General features: G+C 31.0%; 1 protein-coding gene across 1 annotated transcript in view; it reads left to right on the top strand.

Moving 5' to 3' along the window:
* Positions 1-15,250, top strand: part of LOC148955166 (protein O-mannosyl-transferase tmtc2-like) — a 191,029-nt gene that overhangs the window by 25,450 nt on the left and 150,329 nt on the right. The gene's annotated exons all lie outside the window — the stretch shown is intronic.

The following is a 15,250-nucleotide window of genomic DNA, read 5'->3' as shown; positions in this document are numbered from 1 at the left end:
TCCCCCCTGAAAACGTCTGTATACTTCCCAATAACCATTTTTATATGTAAACAATGGGCAAAGTTCATAACTTTCAGCCCTTCTCCCGGGGACTCTGGGAGATTAAGTCATCCTCAAAGACATGGTTATCAAATTTTCTTACTATTCTTAACAAAATGGCTATCTCAAAATTTTGATCAGGTGACTTTGGGAAATAATGAGCATGGGAGGGGGCCTAGCTGCCCTTTAATTTTTTTGGTCACTTAAAAAGGGAACTAGAACTTTTAATTTCCGTCTAAATGAGCCCTCACGTGATATTCTAGGACCACTGGGTTGATACGATCACCCCTGGAAAAAATAAATAAATAAATACGCATCCGTGATCTTTCTTTTGGCCAAAAATATAAAATTCCACATTTTTTTAGATAGGATCTTGGAACCTCTACAGTAGGGTTCTCTGATACGCTAAATCTGAGGGTGTGATTTTGATTAGGACTATGTGACTTCTAGCGGGTGTTCTCCCCTTTTTTTGAAAAAGGCAAATTTTCTCAGGCTCGTAATTTTTGATGGGTAAAACTAAACTTGATGAAACCTATATATTTGATATCAGCATAATACTTCGATTTATCAATCGGTGTAAAAATTTAGTTTTTTAGAGTTTCGGTTGCTACTGAGCCGGGTCGATCCATACTTAAAGTTCGTTACCACGAGCTGTTTGATTTGGAGTGATTCACTTTTTGAGGATGATTGTCTTTTTCAAACTATTGATATGAGAATAAAAAACATGAATATAAAAAACGGGGTTGAAGTGGGGATTAATAACCTGCCCTTACCTTTTCAGAAGAAACCGAAACTCTAAAAAACGAAGCTTTGATCAATATGTACAGCAACAAAGTCTATTATTTACGTTGATTCTAAAAAGGCAAAATATAGTACTTTTAAAATTGCTCATAAGGCCATCAGTGCATGAGAATTAGCCTTGTTTTAGAAATAAGAATTGAAATCTGAGGCAACGCTATAGCATTACCTATACTAAGGATCTATTACTCTTCAATGTATTATTATTTATTCGTTATTATTATGTGTTTTTTTTTTAAAGCCCTTCATATGGAAGGGATGGTGGTATAAGCTTCAGAGGGGTTTGATTCGTTTGGAAATCAGAGGTTCTAGTGCCCATTTTAAGAGTCAAATGTGATCGGAGGGTGACCAACTCTCTCACGTTCCTTTTTCTTGAATGTATGCGATAAAAATTTTGATATAACCATCTTGTTCAAAATAGTTCAAATAACTATGCCTCCAGGGTCGACAAAACCCCCACAACCCCCAAAACAAGGGCTGAAAGTCATGCGAGTTGCCCATTGTTAATATATAAGGTTCTTATGAAGTTGGTTGGCATATGAACATTAAAAGAGGCATATGTAATTGGGATTCAACACTTCAAGCTCCCTTTTTAAGAGTCAAAAGTGATCAGCGCCCAACCACTCCCCTCCCACGCTCTTTTTTCACCAAAAATATCGGATCAAAATTTTGAGATGGTTATTTTGTTCAAAATAGCCAAAAAATCAAATACCTATACTTCCAGGGATGACAACCCCTCCCAACCCCTGGGGCAATGGCTGCAAGTTATGCAAGTTGCTCTTTTCTAAAATGCAGGATTTTTCATTAGGAAAAGTGTGGTCCAGGTGAGTTAAAAAAAAGCTAAGTGTATTAAGGTGAAACTTTGGGGAAAGTTGAGCGGTATGTTTAACTAATTCATAAGATACTAAGTGCACCCAGTTTATAAAAAAAGCGTATCTGTAATATCTCAAGTACACCGGAGGGTATTTAAGTTTAAACTTTCAGTGCAGGCTGAGAGAGATGTTAAAAAGTAGTCTAAGGTAACCAGTCCCTACCCATTCCCTTTTTAGCTTTTCTTCCTACAAAGATATCTGATCAAAATTTTGGAATAGCGATCTTGTTCAAAGTAGTCTACATTGTCAAATAGCTATACCTCCAGAGGTGACATGACCACCCAGAGCCCCTGGGGCAACTTTTGTAAGCTAAATAAGTGGCCTATTGTTTATATACAAGTTTGGGTTTTGGGAAAAGGGACATGTTTGAGCCTTAGTATCCAAAAAGGCTAAAGGTATAAGGTTAAAACTCTTAATAAATACTGAGGGGGTTGTCAAACAAAATCAATACACAATATACAAAGGACGGTTGTCAAAAGAACACAACATAAAAATCTAAGGAATGGCTAAGGGTATTAAGCTGAAACTTTAAAGGCATGTTGAGAGGGATGATGAAAAAGGGATGGAGGGTAACCAGTCCTTCCCCTTTTGCTCTTTTAGACGTCCCCTTAACAATGATAGAGATCTTAAAAGCCATTGCATTCAAAATATATATAGCGTATAATAACTACGCCTCAGGGGATTCGTGTCCACAGATTCACGTCCCCTACATATCTTTGTCAAGCCTAAACGTTCATCTCCTCCCATAAACATCAAGGATGCCTGTAGAAAATTTTCCAGGGGAGAGGGAAAACGCCGAAATGTCAGTGGCGGTTGGGTGACAGGGAATATATTTCAGGATTTTTTTTTCGTAGGAATTAGTTTATTTTTCAATGCTTTTAGGAAAAGACTCTCAAACAAATATAGTAGGCTATCACGTTGCATGGGAAATGAAACAAAATATCCCACATCCCAAGAAACGAAAGCGATCTTATGAAAATCTTTTTATTAGATACATCATGTCAGAGGACCCTATCGTAGAGGTTTTAAGCTCCAGTCTTCCAAATGTGGAATTTCGCATTCTTTTTGTTTTCAGAATAAATATCGTCGATGCATGTTTATTTGTTTTATTGTTTCCCAAGTGTGATTGTATCAAACTGAAGATCTAAGATAAATGGGAGGGAGCCCATTCAAATGTAAATTTAAAGCTCGTTTTTAAGTGACCATACAGATTAGACCAGGGAAAAATTTCGTTTTCTTGCTATTTTAGGGCACAAAACTACGACTTTACCCCGAAGAGGATGAATTTGCAATCAATTTAAAATTCTGAAAAGCTAATTGATTTAAAAGTATGAATAACTATATTTTAGGCTTTCCAGTTGTAAAAGAAGTAATGCTACACGGTGGCAGCTTTGGATTCAACCAAAAGGATGCGCTTTATTTGTAATGAAATTAGGCTATGTTTGGCGATCTGTAATTGCGTATCAGCTATAATGAGGGGGGGGGGTGAGTCATTGCTTAGGTGGAGGTAGGGTAGACTCCTAAAAAAGTACATTTTAATGGAAAAACTGCTAACTCTTCACGAGGCTTCGGATAAATGTCGAAAGAGGTAGGGGAGGTTGGAATTAATTAAATTATTTCTCTATACAGCTAAAATGTTACATTCCGATTTCTATCAGCACAGAGGTGGAAAAGGCAAGGCAGGTCATCATCAACCCCGCCAGAAAATTTCTTTGGGTGGCAAATACTGCAAGGAACTTAGTTTTCAGCAATTTTAAATGGTGTTGTTTTCTTTTTCTATTTATATGAAGTATTTCAATGTATTTAAAAAAATGTATGTAATTTATTTATCGATAAGAAAATCCTATTGCAGAGGTTGTGTTGTCACAAAATTTCCATCCATACAAACAATAATTCTCCTTTTTATCCAACCGAAATTCTTTTGTAATAATAGTATTATAAAGTCAGACTTAATAATAATATTAAGGCTGAATGTTGAAAAGAGTGAAGTTGTTATTTTAAAAAAAAGGAAAACAAGTAGAGAAGATAATTATATTATTAAATTTAATAATAAGGAACTGAAAGTAAGCAAAAGAATAAAATATGTAGTATTTGTTCTATCAGAAAATGGAAGTTTAAAGAGGCATATTGATGAACTAATTAGTAGAGACAAACTGGCCACGTCTGCAATTTGCAGAAATCCGACGATAATGGGAATTTAAAGCCTAAAAATGGATAAAAGAATATTTAATACAGAAATGTTACCAGTATTATAATATAGAGCAGAGATTTGGGGCGGAGAAGTGGCACAGCAGTTGGACTCCCTCCAGCTCCAGTATCATAAAAGACTGTTTGGATTACATCAGACAACTCATTCGCAGATTCTTAAAGGTGATATGGACATGTTTTTGTTAAAACTATGTAGGTCGCTTATGATGCTTAGATTTTGGTTGAAGCTCATTAGGGGTTACTAAAATGGTCTAGTAAGAGCTGCTTACTATCAGATGTTGAGTTAGGGTTCAAAAACGTTGTGACCATCCCAAATTAGGTCATTACTAGAAAGAGTGGGAATGTCTTACTTATGGAATGACGGTCTTGGGTCCCGTGATCTACCAACATATTTAGTAAGCCAGGTACTATTTATCTTAGAGGGTCAAGAAATTCAGTATTGGCAAGGGCTGGTTTTAAATTCTGCTACATTGAAGCATTATAATCAGGTTAAACCTAGTTTGGAGAGGAAATTTATTTTAAATTCAATTTACCGGCTATGATTTTATGTCGATGGATTCAGCTTAGGGCGAAATGCCTTCCAATCCAGAGCAGGCAAATGGTGTTCGACAGGGGGATAGTACATCCTGATGGTCGGTATGTGTGTCCTCTTTGTAGGGATGAGGACAAAGATTTGGACCATTTTCTCCGAAAGTGCCCGGTGCTCTCTGATTTAAGGGAAAATTACTTACATGGGATTGTTTTGCTGCTTCCTAAAATTTTACAAAGTAGTAATCCAACCACAATATTTCGTATTGGTGCGTACATAGAGAAGGGATTAGAAAGAAGGAAAAGTTTTTATAATTAATTATTTAATTATATGGAATTAAACTTATTATCTCGATCATTTAACATAAGGCATTTTTCGCTATGTATCATGTTAATGTGTGTTTCTTAATTTGTTCTATTGTGATTTCTTTATTTTTCATAAATAGTTGTGTGTATATGGCTCTTGGGCTTTTGAAATACACGATCTATGTATCTATCTATCTATTAACAAGGACTTTCTACCAAAATTACTATTCATCACCAATTATTTAAGTATATTCAAATTATATCCAAAATTTAAATTTAAAATTTAAACGTAGGACGGTACTAATGAATGTACAATTATTGATTTACATATTTTATAAGCAATTAACCAGAGATTTAAGGGACAGGTACCTCAAAGTATATCTTGGTTAGGCCTGGGAACGATTTGGAAAACAATCAGATATAGTACAGGAATAATAAGGTTTGACCAGGAACAAATTGATAAAGTAATGCTTCCTTCCCTATCCAGACCATAAAAAATGGCTGAACACCATATCCAAAATCTCTATCTCTAACTCGTTGTGAAATTTGTTTTTTTCGCCGTTTTTGTTCATTAATTTTTAATTTTTTTGGAAAAAAATGAAATATCACGGAACAGGTGTATAATATGTCTTTCTGTATTAGATTTAAAAGCTGAAACGATATATGATGTTAGTTTCTCCGAAATGTCAAAAAATTAATCAGAAATACTCTGTTTTTGAAAAAAAAATGAGCAAATTTTAACATTTTAGGTAAAAAAAAACAAGGGTTCGATAGAAGCTCTAGATCAGTTTTGAGTTGACAAACTAGGTTTTTTGAGATGCTTCAAGATCTTTTTAATACCCATCCTCCCCACACTTCCCCAAAAACCTTGCTCTTCGCAGGCATTTCAGATCAAAATCCATCCACCTTCATCACCATAGAAAACGACGTGATAAAAATTATTTGTAATAAAACGTAAGAAAATTGTACATCTGATTGATCAAAGGAACAAAAATCACAGGGAAAATTAAATCACAGGCTTAAAGCTCATCCTCAGAAAATTCATCTTCTTGACACTTCGCGTTGTTGAGTGAAACTCCTCTACATACTCGACAAGCTATGGTGCATTAGTAGGAATGGGTAATTACATACAGAATACACATAATTTATGCATGGTTCTGTTTGTTGACTCGTGACGGGAGTATACAACATTGCCGGATAAGAAAGGTACTATTTGGTACTTTAAAAGTACCTTTTTCAAGGTCAATCAGGAAACTTGGAAATACTGCGGGGAAAATACGCAGTTGCGCACTGAATATTAACGGTACAATGTTATTGATCCACGAAGGGGACTAGATTTCTGGGAAATTGATTGCATAATCGACAGGAAATTCTAATGTATCATAAGGGGATTAAGAAACAATATGGCTTCTCTACTTTAGTGTCAGAGATAAATTAATATTCTATTTTTAAATATGGCTTCTCTGGTCTTTAGTGTCAGAGATAAATTAATATTATTTCGAAACCTTAATAGTGTAACTAGGAACACATTAGATTTTTTCAGAAATTCAAACGAGATGCAATACAGTCTGAATATGTTTAACGCGGGAAATGGTTTCCTGGGAATTTTAAATGTGACAGCGCAGGGACGCCAAAACAAAGGAACACTCAGAAATTACGTTTGAGGATTATTTGGGAAAAACAAATTAATCAACATTTTAGGGATTATTTGGGCGAAAACAAATTAATCAATATTTTAAAATAAAACATCGTGAAGATTGGAAGAAAACGAGGACAATTAACAGTCAGTGAAAAAATTGAAAAACTATGCAAATATTTCGGTCAAGAACTCCGCTTGACCGTCCTCAGTGCAGAATAAAACTAATAAAAATATAAAAACCAAACCTTAAAATAAAAACACCAAACTAAAATTGGACGACCCTTTTCTAGTAACGGTGAAAGGGTAACTAAATAAAAAACACAAGTCTAAATGGCATTTCAGAATTTTATTTTACGTAAAGCACTCTTAAAGGCTGATCGCTTTCCAGTTTGATTATTATCGGAGATTCTATTTGATTGCACAATATAATTTTGTGGATGTATGTAAAAACGATCAGAATTAATAATTTTGTCATAAATGGGACTTAGAAAAATTTCTCCAGTGTCCCTATTGAGAGCTACCTTTTGGTGAATGTGCTTTTTTGTTTTAACTGCCTCCCTGAAAACCAGCGTGATACCTTTAACGGGGGCAACAATGGAGGTTTCGTCCAACAAAATGAAATGGTGTGGACTCTCGTACACATGTATCGCCAAGGCAGAATCAAAAACCTCAGGCCTTTGGCGTAACCTCTTGGCCTTGTCGATTGAGGACTTATGGTCAGATAACCTCTCCCCCAATTGCTGTTGGGTTCTACCAACATAAAAACAGACACAAGAACAAGGAATTCTATAAACACCACTACCCAGAATCGGGCTGTTTTTATCTTTGCCGTTGTTAAAAAAGTTCTGTGTAATATTTGAATTCTTTAAGGCGACGTTAAGTTTATGTTTTTTAAGGATTCTTTTCAATTTGTCTCTCAATTTTGGAATGTAGGGTAGAACAGTGAAAAGTTTCTTATCATCCATCAATGGGACGGTATCTGTTTGGGTTTGTGGATTTGATGCATTCTTTTCTGCCTTTTTTCGTCTTTTTCTATAATGGTCTCAAGTAATTTTATAGGGTAGCCGTTGCAAAATAAAATGTCCTTAATATAATTCAATTCTGAGTCTATATGAGGCTCTGACCATATTCTTATTACTCGGTCAACCAAAGAAATAACAACTCCTCTTTTTATGCAGGGAGAGTGGTTGGAGGAAAAATACAAATACCTATCGTTATGCGTAGACTTTCTATAAATAGAAAATTCAAGGCCAGGAGACTTATTGAAAATTAAAACATCTAGAAAAGGAAGTTTGTGGTTATGTTCTAGTTCTAAAGTGAACTGAAGACTACAGTCCAAAGTGTTTAGATGAGTAAAGAAGGAGTTAAGTGACTCTCCTCCATGCTACCACACAGACATAACATCATCCACAAACCGACCCCAGAACCGGTGTTTCATCGGAAAATTTTCCAGAGCAGATATTTCAATGAATTCCATATAAAAAGTTGCCAAAATGGTGAAAGAATTGTACCCATGGGTAAACCCCTAATTTGGGTGAACAATTTTTTAATGAAACACCGGTTCTGGGGTCCGTTTGTGGATGATGTTATTTGGATGACGTTTAAGTTTTCTGTTAGAAGTAGCAATTTTTCTTAACACTAACAAATTTTTTCCTTGAAGTAAGAACTATTACCTTAATACTAACAGACTTTTACTTAACACTATAAAATTTCTCTTAGAAGTCACAATCTTTCGTCAGTGATTACAAGTTTTCTGTAAGAAGTAGAATGTTTTCTGTCAAAGACACCAAATTTTTCATAGAATTAACAATTTTTTCATTTATGATAACAAGTTTTCTGTCTGAATTAGAAAGTTTTCCTTAACACTAACAAATTTCCTCATCGGAGTAACAACTTTTCCCATAATACTATCAAACTTTTACTTAAAACAATAAAATTTCTCTTAGAAGTAACAGATATTTTCTTAACAGTAACATATTTTTCTAAAAGCACCAAACTTTGCGTCAATGATAATAAATCACTCTTAAAAGAAACAATTTTTCGTCAATGATAACTAGTTAACAGTTAGAAGTAACAAGTTTTCTGTCAAAGAGACACAATTTTTCTTAGAAGTTACAATTTTTTCGTTATGATAACAAGTTTTCTGACAGAAGTAGCTTATGTCTCCTTAGCACTAACAAACTTTCTTTTCGAAATATTAATATTTTCCATTAATACTACCAAACTTTTACTTATCACTAACAGATTTTCTCTTCGATACATAAACTTTTTTCCTTAATGCTAACACACTTTTACTTAAAACACTCAAATGTCTCTTAGAAATAATGTTTTTCGTCAGTGATAACATACTTTTACTTACCATGCTCAAATTTTGCTTAGAAATAAAACTTTTTTGTCAGTGATAACACGGTTTCTACTTGAACTAACAAGTTTTCTGTCAAAGATACCAAACGATAACAGGTTTTCTTTCAGAAGTAGCAAGTTTTTCTTAACACTAACAAATTTTCTCTTTGAAGTAACAACTTTTTCATCAATACTAAAAAACTTCTACTTAAAACTATACAATTTTTCTTAGAAGTATAATTTTTTTCAGTTCTTGATAAAAAGTTTTCTGTCAAAAGTAGGAAGTTTTCCTTAACACTAACAAATTTTCTCATCAAAGTAACAATTTTTTCCTTAACACTAACAGAGTTTTAGTTACAACTATCAAATTTTTCTTAGAAGTAACAATTTTTCGTCAGTGATATCAAGTTTTCTGTAAGAAGTAGCAAGTTTTCTACCAAATATTCCAAATTTTTCTTAGAAGTAACAATTTTTACGTTTATGATAACAAGTTTTCTGTCAGAAGTATCAAGTTTTTCTTCACTAAAATTTTTTTTTCTTTCAAAGTAACAACTTTTTCTTCAATACTAAGAAACTTCTACTTAAAACTATCAAATATCTCTTAAAAGTAACAATAAGTTTTCTTTCAAAAGTAGTAAATTTTCCTTAACACTAACAATTTTTACGTTTATGATAAAAAGTTTTCTGTCAAAAGTATCAAGTTTTCCTTCACTATAACATATTTTCTCTTCGAAGTAACAACGTTTTCCTCAATACTAACAAACTTCTACTTAAAACTATCAAATATCTCTTAGAAGAAACAATTTATTCGTCAGTGATAACAAGTTTTCTGTAAGAAGTAGCAAGCTTCGTGTCAAGGATAACAAATTTCTCTTAAAAATAACAATTTCTTCGTTTATGATAACAAGTTTTCTGTTAGAAGTAGCAATTTTTCCTTAACACTAAAAAAAATTTTCCTCCAAGTAACAATACTAACAAACTTTTACTTAACACTATCATATTTCTCTTAGAAGTAACAATTTTTCGTCAGTGATAACAAGTTTTCTGTAAGAAGTAGCAAGTTTTCTGCCAAAGATACCCGATTTTTCTTAGAAGTAACAATTTTTTCGTTTATGATAACAAGTTTTCTTTGAGAAGTAGCAAGTTTTCCTTAACACTAACAAATTTTCTCTTCAAAGTAACAACTTTTCCCTCAATACTAAAAAACTTCACCTTAAAACTATCAAATGTTTCTTAGAAATATATTTTTTTTCTGTTCATGATAAAAAGGTTTCTATAAAAAGTAGCAAGTTTACCTTAACAATAACAAATTTTTTTATCAAAGTAACAATATTTTCCTTAACAATAAAAGTTTTAGTTACAACTATCAAACTTCTCTTAGAAGTAACAATTTTTCGGCAGTGATAACAAAGTTTTCAGTCAAAGATACCAAATTTTTCTTAAAAGTAAAAATTTTTTTTTGTTTATGATAACAAGTTTTTGTCAGAAGTAGCAATTTTTCCTTTCACACTAACAAATTTTTTCTTCGAAGTAACACCCTTTTCCTCAATACTAGCAAACTTTTACTTAATACCATCAAATTTCTCTTAGAAATAGCAATTTTTTCGTCAGTGATAACAAGTTTTCAGTCAAAGATACCAAATTTTTCTTAGAAGTAACAATTTTGTTTTGTTTATGATAACAAGTTTTATGTCAGAAGTAGCAAGTTTTCCTTCACACTAACAAATTTTCTCTTCGAAGTAACCACTTTTTCCTTAATACTAATAGGCTTTTACTTAACACTATCAAATTTCTCTTAGAAGTAATAGGTTTTTCTTAACTGTAAAAAAATTTCTAATACCCCCAAGTTTTACCTCAAAGATAATAAATTTCTCTTAGAAGTAACAATTTTTTCGCCGGTGATAAAAAATTTTCTGTTAGAAGTAGCAAGTTTTCTTTCAATGATACTATATTTTTCTTAGAAGTAACAACTTTTTCGTCTATGATAACAAGTTTTCTGTCAGAAGTAGCAAGTTTGTCTCAGCACTAACAAAGTTTCTCATCGAAATAACAATATTTTGTCAGTTATAACAAGTTTTCTGCTAGAACTAGTAAATTATCTGTCAAAGAGACCAATTTTTTCTTAGAAATAACAATATCTTCGTTTATGATAACAAGTCTTCAGTTAGAAGTAGCAATTTTTCCTTAACACTAAAAAATTTTCTCCTTGAAGTAACAATTTTTACCTTAATACTAACAAACTTTTACTTAACACTATCAAATTTCTCTTAGAAGTAACAATTTTTCGTCAGTGATTACAAGTTTTCTGTAAGAAGTAGAATGTTTTCTGTCAAAGACACCAAATATTTCATAGAAGTAACAATTTTTTCGTTTATGATTACAAGTTTTCTGTCAGAAGTATTAAGTTTTCCTTAACACTAACAAATTTCCTCACCGGAGTAACAACTTAAATTTCTCTTAGAAGTAATAGATATTTTCTAAACAGTATAAAATTTTTTGTAATAAACCAACCTTTCCGTCAATGATAATAAATTTCACTTAAAAGTTACAAGTTTTTCGCCAATAATAACAAGTTATCTATTAGAACTAATTAGTTTTCTGTCAATGATACAAAACTTTTCTTAGAAGTAACAATTTTTCGTTATGATAACAAGTTTTCTGACAGAAGCAGCAAGATTTCCTTAACACTAATAAAAGTTTCTTTTCGAAGTATTTACATTTTCCCTTTAATATTAACAAACTTTTACTTAACACGCTCAAATTTATCTTAGAAGTAATAGGTTATTTCTTAACATTCACATATTTTTCTAAAAGCACCAACCTTTCCGTCAATGATAATAAATTTCTCTTAAAAGAAACAATTTTTTCGTCAATGATAACTAGTTATCACTTAGAAGTAACAAGTTTTCTGTCAAAGATACAAAATTTTTCTTAGAAGTAAAAATTTTTCGTTATGATAAAAAGTGTTCTGACAGATGTAGCTTATATTTCCTTAACACTAACACACTTTCTTTTCGAAACATCAATATTTTCCATTAATACTCTCAAACTTTTACTTAAAACTAACAGATTTTCCCTTTAATACAGAAAGTTTTTTCCTCGATACTAAAATAATTTTTCTTAAAACAATTAAATTTCTCTTACACATAACACTTTTCGTCAGTGATAACACGTTTTCTGCTCGAAGTAGCAAGTTTTCAGTCAAAAATACCAAATTTTCTTAGAAGTAACAATTTTTCGTTATGATAACAAGTCTTCTGGCAGAAGTAGCAAGTTTTTCTTAACACTAACGAATTTTCTCATCAAAGTAACAACAATTTACCTTAAAACTAACACACTTTTACTTAACACACTAAAATTTCCCTTAGAAATAATATTTTTCGTCAGTGATAACATACTTTTACTTACCACGCTCAAATTTCGCTTAGAACTAAAACTTTTTTGTCAGTGATAACACGTTTTCTACTTGAACTAACAAATTTTCTGTCAAAGATACCAAACGATAACAGGTTTTCTTTCAGAAGTAGCAAGTTTTTCTTAACACTAACAAATTTTCTCTTTGAAGTAACAACTTTTTCATCAATACTGAAAAACTTCTACTTAAAAGTAAAAAAATTTTCTTAGAAGTATAATTTTTTTCAGTTCTTGATAAAAAGTTTTCTGTCAAAAGTAGCAAGTTTTCCTTAACACTAACAAATTTTCTCTTCAAAGTAACAATTTTTTCCTTAACACTGACAGAGTTTTAGTTACAACTATAAAATTTCTCTTAGAAATAAAAATTTTTCGTCAGTGATAACAAGTTTTACAAGATAACAAGATAACAAATTTTATGTCAGAAGAAGCAATTTTTCCTTTCACACTAAAAAATTTTCTCTTCGAAGTAACACCCTTTTCCTCAATACTAGCAAACTTTTACTTAATACCATCAAATTTATTTTAGAAATAGCCATTTTTTCGTCAGTGATAACAAGTTTTCTGTCAAAGATACCAAATTTTTCTTAGAAGTAACAATTTTTTTTGTTTATGATAACAAGTTTTATGGCAGAAGTAACAATTTTTCCTCCACACTAACAAATTTTCTCTTCGAAGTAACCACTTTTTCCTTAATACTAATAGGCTTTTACTTAACACTATCAAATTTCTCTTAGAAGTAATAGATTTTTCTTAACCGTAAAAAAATTTTTCTAATACCCTCAAGTTTTACGTCAAAGATAATAAATTTCTCTTAGAAGTAACAATTTTTTTGCCAGTGATAACAAATTTTCTGTTAGAAGTAGCAAGTTATCTTTCAATGATACCATATTTTTCTTAGAAGTAACAACTTTTTCGTCTATGAGAACAAGTTTTCTGTCGGAAGTAGCAAGTTTTCTTCAGCACTAACAAAGTTTCTTATCGAAGTAACAATTTTTTGTCAGTTATAACAAGTTTTCTGTTAGAACTAGTAAATTATCTGTCAAAGAGACCAATTTTTTCTTAGAAATAACAATATCTTCGTTTATGGTAGCAAGTTTTCTGTTAGAAGTAGCAATTTTTCCTTAACACTAAAAAATTTTCTCCTTGAAGTAACAACTTTTACCTTAATACTAACAAACTTTTACTTAATACTATCAAATTTCTCTTAGAAGTAACAATTTTTCATCAGTGATTACAAGTTTCTGTAAGAAGTAGAATGTTTTCTGTCAAAGACATCAAATGTTTCATAGAAGTAACAATTTTTTCATTTATGATAACAAGTTTTCTGCGAGAAGTAACAAGAGTTTCTTAACACTAACAAATTTTTTCATCGGAATAACAACATTTTCTACAATATAAATAAACTTTTATTTAACTCACTTAAATTTGTCTTAGAGTCAACAGGTATTTTCTAAATAGTATAAATTTTTTTGTAATACACAAACCTTACCCTCAATGATAATAAATTTCACTTAAAATTTACAAGTTTTTCGCCAATAATAACAAGTTATCTATTAGAACTAATTAGTTTTCTGTCAATGATACCAAACTTTTCTTAGAAGTAACAATTTTTCGTTATGATAACAAGTTTTCTGACAGAAGCAGCAAGATTTCCTTAACACTAATAAATTTTCTTTTCGAAGTATTAACATTTTCCCTTTAATATTAACAAACTTTTACTTAACACACCCAAATTTCTCTTAGAAGTAATAGTTTATTTCTTAACTTTCACATATTTTTCTAAAAGCACCAACGTTTCTGTCAATGATAATAAATTTCTCTTAAGAGAAACAATTTTTTCGTCTATGATAACTAGTTATCATTTAGAAGTAACAAGTTTTCTGTCAAAGATACAAAATTTTTCTTAGAAGTAAAAATTATTCGTTATGATAACAAGTCTTCTGACAGAAGTAGCTTATATTTCCTTAACACTAACAAACTTTCTTTTCGAAACATCAATATTTTACATTAATACTCCAAAACTTTTACTTAACACTAACAAATTTTCTCTTCAATGCATCAACTTATCTCCTAACTGCTAATATAATTTTACTTAAGACACTTAAATTTCTCTTAAAAATAACACTTCTCGTTATTGATAAAATATTTTCTGTTTGAGCTATCAAGTTGTCTGCAAAAGATGCCAAAATTTTTTCTTAGAAGTACCATTTCTTTGTTATGACAACAATTCTTCTGCCAGAAGTAGCAAGTTTTCCTTAACACTAACAAATTTTCTCATCAAAGTAACAACAATTTACCTTAAAACTAACACACTTTTACTTAAAACACTCAAATTTTTCTTAGAAATAATATTTTTCGTCAGTGATAACATACTTTTACTTACCACGCTCAAATTTCGCTTAGAAATAAAACTTTTTTGTCAATGATAACACGTTTTCTACTTGAACTAACAAGTTTTCTGTCAAAGATACCAAACGATAACAAGTTTTCTTTCAGAAGTAGCAAGTTTTTCTTAACACTAACAAATTTTCTCTTTGAAGTAACAACTTTTTCATCAATACTAAAAAACTTCTACTTAAAAGTAAAAAAATTTTCTTAGAAGTATAATTTTTTTCAGTTCTTGATAAAAAGTTTTCTGTCAAAAGTAGCAAGTTTTATTTAAAAATAGCCAATTTTCTCATCAAAGTAACAATTTTTCCTGAACACTAACAGAGTTTTAGTTAAAAATTTAAACTTTATCTTAGAAGTACTAATTTTTAGTCAGTGATAACAAGTTTTCTGTAAGAATTAGCAAGTTATCTCCCAAAGATTCCAAATTTGTCTAAGAAATAGCAATTTTAACGATTATGATCACAAGTTTTCTGTCAGAAGTATCAAGTTTTTCTTCACTATAAATTTTTTTTTCTTCAAAGTAACAACTTTTTCTTCAATACTAACAAACTTCTACTTAAAACTATCAAATATCTCTTAGAAGTAACAATAAGTTTTCTTTCAAAAGTAGCAAGTTTTTCTTAACACTAACAATTTTTACGTTTATGATAAAAAGTTTTCTGTCAGTATAACATATTTTGTCTTCGAAGTAACAACGTTTTCCTCAATATTA

The sequence above is a fragment of the Artemia sp. Qi Xiang Cuo genome, chromosome 2 (assembly GCF_049724085.1).
Source record: "Artemia sp. Qi Xiang Cuo chromosome 2, ASM4972408v1, whole genome shotgun sequence".
Lineage (NCBI taxonomy): Eukaryota > Metazoa > Arthropoda > Branchiopoda > Anostraca > Artemiidae > Artemia > Artemia sp. Qi Xiang Cuo.
This window is presented reverse-complemented; position numbering and strand designations above follow the sequence as displayed.